We start from the raw sequence: 14,738 nt of genomic DNA, 5'->3' as shown, positions 1-14,738 counted from the left end.
CAGAAATGCTATTAATGACATACCGAAGAGCATTAGTATCAGATGGGTTATAAATTTCTCTGTATATTACACAGCCGTCAGCAAACAGCCTGACAGATGATGTTACGAGATCAGGAAGATTATTACTACAGCTTAGGGAGAGGATAGGTCCTAGTACAGATGCTTGAGGAACACCCAATATTATTGATGAAAGATTAGAGTTATGGTCATTGGCTGTCATGTACCGAGTCTGATCACGCAAAACAGATTCAATCCATTTTAATACGGCATCATTTATGTTTAGTTTACCTAGTTTAAAATGCAGAAGAGGATGAGGCACGGTATCAGATGCTTTAGCGAAATCTATGAATATACAATCAACGACGGAAGAACGATCCAAAGCCGCAAAAAGCTCATTAGAAAAAGCAATTAACTGCGTTTCGCAAGAAAGATTTCTTCGGAAACCATGCTGATTGCCTGTAAAAAATTAATTGAATTCAAGATGACTAGGGCAGAATAAATCGTATGTTCAAGTAATTTGCATGGAATTGATGTTAACGATACTGGTCTGTAATTTAAAGGACTGTGATTGCCACCAGACTTGTGCACTGAAAGCACCTCGCCCACCTTCCAGTCATGGGGGAGCATGCCAGTCTGCAAAGATTTGGCAAAGATCTCTGACAGCAGAAGCGAAGATTATGCAAGAAAAGGTGACGCGTGCAGACAGGACACAAGAGGAGAGAAGTGGACAACACGAACGCCGACTATCAACTGAAGGGAGCACCGGTGGATCCGGTGCTACTCCGGATCCGGAGTACAACCGAAATTCGGCCGCCGAGGCCGGGATTTCAACCCGTGACCACGTGCATAGCCGCCCAACACCGTAGCCACTAAGCAACCAAGTCTAGCTACAGCGCCACTGCAATATAAAGCTTGCATGTATCGTCGCTGCGTGGGACGCGTCTCGCATCCTGTGACAAGTGGCACGATAGGATGCTGCTCATTATTATTATTATTATTATTATTATTATTATTATTTGTTTGTTTGTTTGTTTATTATTCGCATCTCCTTTAAAGCGGGGCAGTGAAATCAACTAGCCTACTTGATTTAAACCGGTTACATCATGCACCTCTTTCTTTCTAGCATTTTTGTATACCTCTCCTTAATCTTCTTTTTTTCCTCAAAACTTCGCTCTAACGTATACCGCTACCTATGCAAGTGCTACATGGCGAGCAACCTGGTGCAACAATATGCAACAGCAATGCAATGTGGGCGCGTATCGACGCTACGCGGCGCGCATTTCACATCGCGTGGCTCGTCGCGCGCTAGGACGCCCGTATAAGCCATGTTTCCACAGCAGCTACCAAGAGCTGGCGTGGAGCAGTCGTAGAGTAGCCGATTCCACGCATAGGGCCCAGGCTCGAACCCGGCGGGAACTGCATGGGTATATTTTTTTTTCTCACTCCTGGTGATATCTGCGACGGGCGCCAAAGGCGGCGGTGGGCAACATCGCCAACTGAAACTGCTATGGGAATGAACCCATAACAGCTTATACGCTGTAAAAGTAAGAATTAGATAGTTTTAGCGTATCTGGTATTCTGGTATACGCAATAGCGTCTGTGTAATACCGGCTTAAGAAGGCCTGGTAGCGGCATTTTGCGGCAGCTCGTCTAAGCCCATGGTCTTATAGACATGTTTTTTTTTAATTCTCGGGTTTGACGTGCCAAAACCACGATTTGATTATGAGGCACGCCGCATTGGGGGACTCAGGATTAATTTTGACCACCAGGGGATCCGTAACGTGCCCCCGCCCCCAATGCACAGTACACCGGAATTTTCACATTTCGCCCCCATTGAAATGCGGCCGCCACAGCCACGATTTGATCCCGCGACCTCGTGCTTGGCAGCGCAACATCAACGCCACTAAGCCACCGCGGCGGATAGATATGTTTTCTTTTTACACGAGTATTGTCGCAAAAGAAGTGGTTTCCAATCCACGCTGTGAAGGTGTTTGGACAGTGAAGCTGTAAACGACAACTAGAACGAGTACCCTATGAGCCGTAGGTTGAAATGATTCACGCGGCGACATTCACATGTACTTTACCTAAGTATAAGCCTAAGACGTTTCGACGGCTTGCGATTTGGCTTGCGCCATTTATTCGTGCACCTACAAAGAGTGGGCCAGAGAGAAGAGAAATCGGCCACGCCTCATATGCACGCGGCTCTTCAAGATTCCTCAATATACGTGGCCTTCCCATAGTACTGTCACAACACAAATCAGTTGCTAGGCGGGTTCTCCTTTTCCGTACGAAAGTTTAGTTATAAAAATATACGTCGTTTCCTGCTTCGTATGCTACAGTCAAGCTGCCGTCTCCCCGGCAGTATGTGCAACAGTAATTTTTACTGGAAAACGTATGCGGTGAGTGTACGTGCTTCCCATTGCATGTAGACGCGGAGCGCCATATCATTAAATATGTGGTTCGGATGCTTGTTTTGGGCTAGTTATTTATTGAAACGTATGCTGGGCCTGAAGGTTGTGTGCGTAATTCCGAAGAATGCAAGCACTGTTCGCTTCACTTTGCTGAGTGCTTGTAGCCTCTGCCTTAGAGGTCTATGAGCCAAACATGGTGATAGTTTTCTTTCGACGTTACGCCACGAAGCCATCCCCGGATTCTAGCCATAGACAGCTCCGCTGTAAAAGATAAGCATTTAAAAGGGCAACGTCTTCAGGATTACCCCACTGCCGAAAGTTTACACCAGCAGGGAAGTAAAATACACTTGGTTACTGGTGCGGTTAACTTTGCAATAATAGTTCTGAGTTTGTCTCGTCTAACCCTGTTCCATGAGGTGGCGCCAACTGGTGCTCATGTATGTGTGGCAACGCAGTGCCAAATCTAGGTCTTAATTTTAGCACCGAGAAATTGAGAATTGTGATCTTCATGAAGGGACAAGTAATGGCGTGGTATAAATTCAACAGCAAGTAATACCCATAGTCAAATTATATAAATACCTGGGTGTGTACGTAAACGAAGGAAGGACCCACTCAAGCACCCACCAAGATAATCTAAGAAGGAAGCGAAAGTGCAATGCAGCTATAACTAAACACAGAGCACTTTGTGGTTACAACAAACATGAGGTGGTGCGAGGAATCTGGAAAGGAGTCATGGTGCTAGAGCTAAAGTTCGCAAATTCCATTCTGTGCTCAAAATCAGCCATCTGGTGGGAGCTGTAATTCAACCAAAGATCAGTAGGCCAGCTGACGTTGAGGGCCCACTGTTCAATTACACAAAGCAGGCAGGGCAGGGTGACATGGATTGAGCCTCTTTCGAAGTCGGAGAAGCGCCGAGCAAAATTAGTTTTGAAGAAAGACCTCAGGAACATGGATGAAAATAAGTGGGCGGCTAAAGTGTAACTGTACCTCAAGACACAGAATGGACAAATATTGCAGGATGAGGTCCAGAAAGTGGGCAACCAAATACAGTGTAATTGCAAGTGTCAACAGATAACCAGGATCCATCAAAAACGACGTGAGAGAAACAGAGACTCTAAATTGGACGCAAAGGACGGAAACAAAATGGCAGTGGCTTAGCTCGGCTATGACACGATATACGTAGCGAAAGCTAAGGCATAGCATGGTTAACCTTTGTTAATCTTGATTGCAAGTTCAGGTTAGTCTGGTTGTCTAGCTATGTTGCGGCGTTCACCCAGTCGTTCGGCGCGCTGTTCGTCTGTTTCATGGGCGATTCGTTTCCTCTTCACCTCGTTCCGATGTCGATTCCAGGCCTCCGCCTGCTTATCAGAATTGTCGCCTTCCATACTTCCGCCTCAACTATGGTTGCGGCGCACGCGAGCTCTTCTTTTCAATCATCCGACATGTTATCAGGCATGCGATGCAGCTGGCGAAGCGAGCGGAGGCGAGCGAGGAACGCGGTGTGACGTCCTACCTAACGGCGGCGGCGGAAAGGCGCGGCGCTGCGCAGCGGCCAACACCTGTGTCTCGGTGCTACTAGTGGCGCATGCGCAGTAGTGATTGGGAGCGAGAGAGACTACATAGGACTACTGAGATTTATGACTATGACTACATTAGTGGGTACTGAAGAGATATTAAGAGTAACTAAGGTTAATAGAAGACTAATAGAACCATTACGATGAAGTTAAGGGTAAATAAGAATGGTAAGGCTAACTAAAAATAACTTAGGTTAAATTATTTAGCCTAGTCAGCAGCAATTAAGGCTACAATAATTAATCCCTACTAGTTAGGTTCACCACTTAGGTAATTGCAACAGGTCATTGAAATAGCTCCAGCACACTGCGTCATCCTCGGCAAAGTGACCCGTGGTGTGCGTAACTCAGCCACTCAAATAACCATTCGTTGCATGAGCGCAAGGTGAGCAAGCGGAAATAATGCTAATACATTACCTGACAAGTACCACTAGGGAGTTTCTGCAGTAATTTCTCTTTTCTTTAGGAAATCTTTATTTCTACAAAAAACGATACGAACACTTTGAGCCACAATGACGCCACAATTCCATCGTGACGATAACGTATCCAAAGTACGAAGCATTATACACATGGCACGTCTTTATTGTCATTTGTTGTCATAACGGCGTCGCAATGCCGTCGTGGTCGTTCCATCGTCTTAATTCAAACTTCGTCGTGCGATTCTCACCGTGCTGTCATCCTCACACCACTGTCGTCACACCGTAATCACACCATTGTGGTCGTGTCGTCTTCGTCGCGCTGTCACTTCACCATCGTCAACACTTCAGAAACGTCTACCCATTGTCGTTATACCACCTTCGTGGTTCCATCGGCGCCATTCCGTCTGCCTCGTTCCATCCTAATCATGCTGTCATATCATTCAATCGTGATTGAGCCACCGATGTCACGCCATCGTTGTCATTTCATCGTCATCACATACTCACTGTCACGCATATCCGTTGTCATGCCACTGTCGTCATGTCACCGTGCTCTCGTCGTCATCCGGTTGTCGTCATACCATTGTCCGTTCACTTTGCTACAGCGCTCCGAGGAACGAGAAGGGGCTACGACGACGACGGCACGATGCCAGTGCGATGATTCTGAAGTGACGGTACAAAAACGACAGCGCGGCGACGACGGCACGACGGCAATAAAATGACGGCAACTGTGCGGCGATAATGGCCTGACGGCCGATACCGAAGACAGTGTATGTCATATAGCCGGAGCAACAGAACAGTAAGAATGACCACTAATGATTTTAAACAAACGTGACTTCATCAATACGGCGCGTCGCCACATTGCTTGAATGCTAACCGCGTTACCGTTGACACTCGTCATGAAACCGGTTCTGCCGCAATTTTTGTTTTTATGCGGGAGCCTCTCCTTGAGATCCTCGCCGAAGCGGATGTTTGCGTTCTTTCCTGCATATTCGCTTGATGCGACAATACAAACAGACTTTTTTTTTACTTTTATGGGTGCCGCCACATTGCATAGGTCGTTGTGCCATCTCTGGTCAGTCGGCATGCTGGCCTGGGCGAGCGCTCCATGTTGCATGCCAGGTGAACACTCGCCGGCAGTTTCTGGTGGTTGTTCTCGCACTCGCGCAGTCTATCACTATGACGCGTCGTCTTCTACATGGATTGTTGCGTTCCTAACTAGAACGGCAGCAGAAATGACATAACCTCACTGAGACGGGTGTCGTTCGCCATTTTATTCCAACTTCTTCGTCCTCACTTCTCCCCTAGCCCACTTCGTCTTCTTTCATGCCTCCAGCGCAGACCGCTTCATGGGTAACGGTTCTCTGCGTACTGAAGTCGGCATGGCCAGAGTTTCTGGTGGCGTTGAGACGGACTGGGAACCCCAGCGCGATGTGTGCCCGTGTGTTTGAGCCTGCAATCAACCTCCGAAATCCCCCATTTGTGTAATTCTGAAAAATTCGCTTCACAAATGTCACCTTGCTGCAGCATTCTCACTGTACATCTAAGCTGTGGTTTAGCAGCAATGAGTAGTGACGGCAATTAAGTAGATCCTTTAGGTGCCGTTTGGCTGCGAAATAAGTTGTACTGTTTGACAAGAGTTCAGATTCGACAGAAATTATCTAACTGCAGACTAATATCAATCCTCAATGTATATTCTAAGAGTTCGAGAAAGTTATATGAAAGCTCCTTTCATGATTTATTGACCGATATAATATCTTATCTCTAGCGCAATACGGCTTCACATAACAATCAGCTCTGCTGATTGTTATGTGAGCCGTGTTGCATAACAATCGGCTTCAATAACAAATCAGCTGAGCTAGCACTACTTACCCCCCAAAAAATATATCTTAGAAAATCTAGAAAACCGGAAGCTGGTCGCTGGCATATTTTTCGATTTAACGAAAGCGTTCGAATGTACAAATCACTAGATTTTGCGTTAAAATGCTCGACCGTTATATGGCATCCCAGGTGTAGCTTCCTCACAGCTGTCATCATATTTGAAACATAGAAGACAGTTGATTGAGATCGCTAGTTACAGCACCACTGAAAACAGGTCCTTAGTGGCGTCCTACAAGGTAGCATTCTGGGCCCTTTAATTCCTTTTTATTCGCTACGTAAATGAAATAGTGAACCTAGGTCAATCAGCAAAACGCATTGCTTGCGCCGATGAGACTATTTTTACTGGTCATTCAGGCTTAGAACTTTCCAGTAATGCTAAAAAAAACTCTCCCACTAATCGAAAACTGCCATATAATAGCAATTTAATATTTAATGCTAATAAAAGTAAAGCGTTATTCTTCCGCCCAAGGAACGAAAAATGCGAGTTGCTCCCAATGTTAGTTAATAATAAAGAAAGTGTTCAGTCTTTCAAGACATTAGGCCTTTACTTTTCACGACGTATGACGTGAGGTGTTCATATTGAATGTTAAGCCAATAAATTATCGCGTACCGTGAGTTTCCTGCGACGATACTGAGTAATGTTATCTACAAATCAATTTTCTGTGATGTAATTAGCTCTCTTCTATCACTTTAAGTTATGGTTCGTTTGTATGAGCAACTACCACGGCAGAAAATATCAATAAGCTGCTACTGTTACAAAAGCGAGTTCTTCGAGTAATTTCCAAAGTTCCTTACCATTCATTGCTTCCACTGTTCAAAGTTCCATTGTTTCAAAAGTTTCGTATTCTGAATGTAAAATCTCTACACGATCTTAGACTCTCCGACGTCTACAAGTTTGTATTATGTAAAAAAATTATTCTGTCACTGCGACATCGCGAAGCTCACAGAGAAAATATCAAATGCAATAAACGCCATACTGAGTATTGGTATGTTAGCATTTGCCGCGCAAGTTGTTAGTGTTGTCCTGAGTAGCCGTGGCACATACCCGCAGTGGGGGATTGGCCAAGAATCGGGAGGTTCAATTAGGCGCATAAAAATAATAATGATAACAAGGGAGGTAACAATTTGAGCGCAAGTTACAGCACACAAATGCTTCACTTTAGGTTACCCACACTTCTAAATGAACAATCTGAAGAATATACAATAAATTCCGAATTCATATTCTTCAATCTTCGTGAATTATACCAATAAACATCTCCACCCTTTTCTTGTACTAGTAGTTCAACCTCGGAGAAACTTGTACATTCATCTTCAGACGTGCAGTTTTGTTTGAAATATGATTTTTTCTTTCATTGCCGTCCTCTCACTGTATGAGTATTTCAGATATTAGCAGATTTACCGCTGCGTATGTCTGCGTTTTTCTTTTTCTTCTTGTGTGCTCATTCGAAAACATGCTGTTGTACCAGTAGCTAATATTCAAGCGTATACTGCTATTTTAAGTCTATTAGACTTGAAATGCGTGACAACAATGCCGGTGGCCGACGCGAATGGTTCATAACGGTTGGTGGTATGTTTCGGGGTTTACACTGGATCGGTCGCACACGACGCCCTTATGTTTTAGTCTCAACGACAAGCGAACAGACAGTGAGAATATTTTCCCATTCACGCTGGCAATTGACTCCGATGCTCTTCGTCAAATAGAAACCAATAGAGCCAAAAACAGTTCACACACACACACACACTGCGGCTGATGATCGACGCGCGTCGCATGTTTGCGCAGCCAAGATAATTTTCCGCGTACTGCGCCGCTGCACCGAGAGGCTACACAGTGATCCTTCGACGACCTCGTACGAACTGACATCACGTAAATTTCACAGTGAACAAGCTAAAAACATCTCCAAATCGTTCCGTAGCACGCGACGGCACCACACTCAAGCGGCGCCGCGCCGGATCGCACAAACCACAGAGGAGGAAAGGCTCGCCGCGGACCCTTTCCCTCCTCGCCCTATGAAACGCCTATAAAATACCGCCCACGTTTGTACGCGCCTCCCGTAGTCTTAACAGTGTTTATTATTATTACTTTCTAGCGCCGACAGTTCATATTCACAGCTGGCAGAGTTATTCCTCTGAAATATAACTAGCTGTCTCGTTGTCTGGCCCTCGGTATAGTCCTTGCATACCTCATACGATGCCTTATGGGGCCTTCAAGGGTGCAATAGATGCGGGCGAGTCGCACACGTGTCAGAGCTGCCCGAATGCGTTTCCAACGCTGGGGTTGCCGAAAGTAGTCGCCCGCAGATCTTAGCACGAACACGCCAGCCGCGATTCAGGCTGCCACGAGTTACTGCAAATAGAACGAGCAAATAGAACCTCTACGAGGAAAACGCCGGCTCTTCCACGTGCCACCGTGCGATGTTGTCACAAAAGGTTGCGTTATGGTTAGATTACCTTTGGAGTGGAAGGACGGAGCCCTGCCCATCTCGAAGTTTATTGGTTATCTGAGTCATGGAATGAATTATTGATTGACTGCGTATACGAACACGATGCACCAGCGTTTTCGCATTCCTCCGTGCTTAAAATCCGGTCGTCGCGATCGGGAATCGATCCCTCGACCTGGTGCTAGCGAGATTGCTGTATCATTTGGTCATTTAACTACTCAAGAATGAGAGTACATTCTTGGACGAACACTTTACCAGATGAAATGAATTTAACGTTTCTCTAAAACCCATCGACACCGCTCATCACCGGACCAACCGTCTAGCAGTGGGAGGCCCAGCTGACAAGCTTCAGCCCTGAAGACCAGCATCGCCTGGTGAGCAGGGCCAAGCTATCAGCTCAGGCCCACGGCATCCTGGACTAGGGACGCCGCCCACCTCGGACGATTTTACCGTCGGCTCATTTCTACTAATGAAGTTCATTCCTCCTCCTCCTCCTCTTTATTGTACTTTGGAAGAGGCGAGAACGCAACTCTTCGTGCTTCGATGAGGTCCCGTTCACGTATTTATTGCATTGAGCCGAAGTGGACATCGTAAACCGCCATAATTACCTGCTCTTGCCTAGCAAAGCGCCGCACTGATGACGACACTATATACGTGGTTCTACCCGCGCCAGCATTAGTTCGTTCGGCGCGGCTCGCGAACTAACGCGGGCGTCGAAGGTTCTTATACCTTGTAGACATCAGGCAGGCGAGGACAGAGACACTCTTAAGTTCTGTTCCCAGTTTTCACGGGGCCCCGACCGCAAGCGGAATACCGGAGGCGCCTACGTCTCCGGTATTCCCTAAATGGTAACAAGTTTACATGCTGTCGCGCTCCCAGTCAGCGCCAGCTATCACAACCTGAGAGCACGCTTAAATTTACAAAGTACACTTAATAAATTTGGTAAACCCCAAGTTCTATCCCCAGTTTTCACGGGGAAGCGACCGCAAGCGGAATACCGGAGGCGCTTACGTGTCCGGTATTCCGTAAATGGTAACAAGTTTACATACTGTCGCGCTCCCGGTCAGCGCCAGCTATCACAACCTGAGAGCGCGCTTAAATTTACAAAGTACACTTAATAAATTTGGTAAATCCCAAGTTCTATCCCCAGTTTTCACGGGGAACCGACCGCAAGCGAAATACCGGAGGCGCTTACGTGTCCGGTATTCCGTAAATGGTAACAAGTTTACATACTGTCGCGCTCCCGGTCAGCGCCAGCTATCACAACCTGAGAGCGCGCTTAAATTTACAAAGTACACTTAATAAATTTGGTAAATCCCAAGTTCTATCCCCAGTTTTCACGGGGAACCGACCGCAAGCGAAATACCGGAGGAGCTTACGTGTCCGGTATTCCGTAAATGGTAACAAGTTTACATACTGTCGCTCTGCCGGTCAGCGCCAGCTATCACAACCTGAGAACACGCTTAAATTTACAAAGTACACTTAATAAATTTGGTAAATCCCAAGTTCTATCCCCAGTTTTCACGGGGAACCGACCGCAAGCGGAATACCGGAGGCGCCTACGTCTCCGGTATTCCGTAAATGGTAACAAGTTTACATGCTGTCGCGCTCCCGGTCAGCGCCAGCTATCGCAACCTGAGAGCGCGCTTGAATTGAACAAGCACACTTGGTTAATTCCATGTTCTATCCATATTTATCGCAGGGCCCCGACTGCAAGCCAGTTAGCGCCAGCTATCACAACCAGAGAGCGCGCTTGCATTTACCAAGTACACTTGGTAAATTTGGTAGATCCTCAGTTTTATCCCGTTTTCACGGGACCGCCACTGCAAGCGGAATACCGTATAGACGTCTGCGTCTCCGGAATGCCGCAAGCAGCGACATGTTTGCACACTGTCGCGCTCCGAGTCTGCGCCAGCTAGCACAACCTGAAAGCATGCTTAAATTTACCAAGTGTACATGCTGTGGATTTCTGACCGTATGATTTCTTTTAATTTTCCTACATATGTTTTATATTGTAGTTTCCGCTATGAGAAAAGGAGTAGCCGTCTCCATTATAAGGTGACTACGCCTCTTTCTTTTAGTTTCATTTCAACAAAAAAAGAGTGCTCGTGCGTTGTGGCTCATACTAGTCCCATACTATTGTAGCTCAAGCTATTTGGCATATGGTATGCAATTTTGAAACCTTACAATTGTAACTGTTAGTATCGGGAAAACGGAATGTGCTTTCTCATTCCAACGCAAGCCTTTAACCAATCCACTTCACGGATATATACGTGCCACTTTAATCAGGCAACGAGGCCCGGCTGAAAATGCACGAGGCCTGCGCGTCCGTGGGCGGACTTCCAGGAACCGGGCCAGCCACCGCGCATGCGCGTACACTTCGCCGCGGCGTTTGCGTTTAGTCGGCGTTGTCCTCCTACTGGGAAATGCGGCGCGTCGTTCCTCGTACAGCCTCCGCTGCCGCACCATGTAGTCTACCCCGATGTCCTCTGTCCGCGAGTATACGTGAATACCTGATCACTCCCAATGCATACTGCATTCGCAACCTTTGCCCGCGAGCGGCGAAGGACAAGCAATTTCCTTTACAGCCACCGCCCGCAAAAGCGTCGAGCGCGGGCTACGCCAAGGTCATTCTGTAGAAATCGCTTGCCATGTACCGTGCGTTGGCAGAAACCGTGGTCCCGGGTCTGAAGTCCCAGCTCAGATTTTTGAAATGAAAAAGGATAGAATGTTGGGCGAGTTGGTACGGTAACATGACCTCGAATTGTAGTGCGAATTGACACAGACAGAGACTAGAAGCAGACAGGACGAGCGCTCGGTCCTGTGTGCTTCTAGTCTCTGTCTGTGTCACTTCTCGCTACAATTCAAGATCATGTCAAATTTTTTAGCAAAAGCAATTATTAGCTAGTGATGTTTTTTAATTAGAGGACACCTTCAGCGCCCTTGTTCGACGGAAGGAGAACGTCTTATCCATCTCGTAAGCTTGCTGCTGACTGAAAGAGAAAACTTTTTTCATTGACAGCGACAATAGTCCGGGTCGTCCGTTGCAGAGAGTTTCCTGCTAAAATTACCAGGGGAAACTCTGGCACTGCTATCGTTCGGCATTAGCAAGGTAATGATGCCGGTTAGTCCGGCCTTCGTGCATGTCATTTCTGACGTTTTAGCGTACTTACTTATTTACTACGCTTTAACCGCCTTTACTGGCCTTAAGTCCGAATCCATCCTATTTTTCGAATCCTAGCTGACAGCAATAGGACTCTGCAGCCACGAATAATAATTGCTCATTGTTGCACTTGTAACGCAACGTTTTGTTGAAAATGATCAATTTGCAAAGTCACAAATGCATTTGAAGCCTGAAGGACAGAGTTTAGGCAAATCATTGTACTAACCACCATGCCCATGCTGACTGAAGGGTCATGCTTGCAACTATCATAAATACTGGCGTCACAGTTCCCTCTAGTAGTTTCTTTAACTCGATCTACAGTTAGTTGTAGCCATGAATGACGGCAACAATGGACGCCTATTTCCACGGCATCTCGTCCTGCGCACCCAACCAAACTTGTTCCAGAGGCGCTGCCTTTCACTGTCTTCTAGTGTTGAAAGGAAGCTTTAACTCCTTTCACTTGACCAACTGGACGACCAACCGCTATCCGAAAAAAAAGAATTCTACAACATCGAAAGGACCTACCGTCACAGAAGAAGGCCGTGCAAGCGCTATTGCGCTTCTTGCGATCTACCGGCCTGTGTGAACGACTTTAACTGGAACGCATTTTGTGTGTATGTCTCCATGTGTGCGCGTTCCTCTTTTTCCCCCTTCTTTTTTTTTTAGTGTTTTCCTCTCTGTCATCTTTCTGACCCATATCCCCCATCCCCAGTGTAGGGTAGCAAACCGGAGACTCATATCTGGTTAACCTCCCTGCCTTTCCTCTTCATTCTCTCTCTCTCTCTAGCTCGAGGCCAACTCCGGTGCCGCGTATTCTAATACATGCAGAAAGCAGAAATGATTTTATGAGACAACCCCCGGACCAATTTGAATGAAAGGTGTTGAATTTGAAAGAAAAAGTTAAAATTCTTGTGATTACAGGAAACAGGATTATTGATTTAGGGGCAGGAATGCTTTACAATCTAGGCCAAAAAACGGTAAGTTAAAAAGAAGGTAGAAGCACTAAGTTTACACATTTGTAACTCTGTGCCAATAACAGACATAGCAGTCTTGTGAACTGCACCTGTTAGAGCGTTTAAACTATACAAATTTGATATAATAATTTGCAGCTTACGTCAGCTTGTCACAATGCTTACTTGCCGATCACAGAGCTGAAAACTTGGTAGCTTTGTTTTCTGAAATTTTGCCATTTTCAACAATATTTATAAGAACATTACCGGCGTAAATAAAAAAATCTTCTACCAATCACTATGTGTCAACTTTTTCGTTTCAATGCAACAAGCCTCATCAGAATCGATGTCGTGGTTGCCGAAAAAAACTATTTCTTTGATTCCCATGCATTTAGATAGCATCCCCCCCCCCCGAGCTACCATCTAGCTTGTCTTATGCACTTATCGCCATTCTAATATATAAAGTGTGCCATTGTTTGCTCGCGCTTTGTAAGGGAAATGAATCCGTATATTTAGCAACAGCCTCAATTCAACGCACCTCGAAGGAACAGCTAGATGCGTGTGCTGACCTTTTGGCCTTTCCCCGACTGAAGTACCTCTTTCTCTCTCTCTTTCGTCAAACACCAGCATCAATGCAAACATTGGTGAATCGAGGCACGAATGTAGGAAGTTTTCGTACATGTTAAGAGATTTCCCGAGAAAAGCACAACGACCTCAGTCTCCAAGTACAAAATTACGAACCAACAAAGCCGGAATGATGCCCCGTGTAGATTGACACAGACCCTCCATTGTCAGGCATTGCAAATTCCGAAAGGGTTGTCTGCAGCGTGCGAAACATGGCAGCAGCATTCATCACTATAAGCCAGGCTGAAGTTGAACGCACGAGTTGGCGAGAGTGTGCACTTAAAGGCAGTTTGAGATGGTGCAGTCAGCCCCAAAAGGTTACGGACCACGGTATCACAGAAAACGTACAATTTCTGAGCAACCTCTAACAGTAGTCGGTAAAACCGAACATCACAATGTTGTTCACATATACTAGTAGAGGCTGTAAACGCCAATAATAGGCTGTATTGCGAGGCTGCGCGGATATTCAGCTTTTTCTCAGATCTCGTGTTTGGCAAAATTTTGTGGTTCACTGTAAATACACATGCCAGAACAGCGAAGCAGCTGGAGAGAGAGCGTGAACTTTATTTTCAAATCAATAAGATTTGAGTCCGGCGTGTTTTAGTCGGTCTGGGCACCCGAGAGAGAAATAGAAGAGAGGAAAGGCGGGGAGCTTAACCAGATGCACGTACGGTTTGTTACCCTGCACTGGGGGAAGGGGTATAGGGACGAAGAGAAGGAGAGAGAGGGGGAGATAGGGAGAGCGTAGTTTCGCGCACATTTGAAGTTTCGCACTCAGTCTATACACACGGTTGCCAAGGCTTAGTCGACTTGAGGTATTTCAACAACGTTTTCCTGGATTTCTGTGCCATCGACGCGTACGGCCATGGTCCAAAAATTGGATCTTCATTTCCGAAAACGGTCTAGAGTGGAGCTGTTTCAATGCTGTCCGGAGCGCTTCGCGCTTGACGTCGTACTGGAGACAGAAACATAGGATGTGTCCAATCGTTTCTATGGTTCCACAAGGGTCGCACATGGGCGCATTCCCCAATCCAATGCGGAACGAGTAGGTTTTCGTGAATGCCACCCCCAGCCAGAGGTGGCGCAGTACTGTCGCCTGAGAGCGGGAAACTTTTGATGGCACTCGTAGCTATAAGGAGATATCACGGAAACTTAGGGGAGTACTTTGCCAGCGTATACTTTTGGTCGTGAGGCATCCGAGAAGAGTAGTGTAACGTTGCACTGCCGTTACGAAAAAGGTCCGTCCCCGCGATAAAATTGATACCAAGTCGAGGGACGCAGAGT

This window comes from Dermacentor variabilis, chromosome 11 (genome assembly GCF_050947875.1).
Source record: "Dermacentor variabilis isolate Ectoservices chromosome 11, ASM5094787v1, whole genome shotgun sequence".
Lineage (NCBI taxonomy): Eukaryota > Metazoa > Arthropoda > Arachnida > Ixodida > Ixodidae > Dermacentor > Dermacentor variabilis.
Note: the sequence above shows the minus strand (reverse complement) of the source record.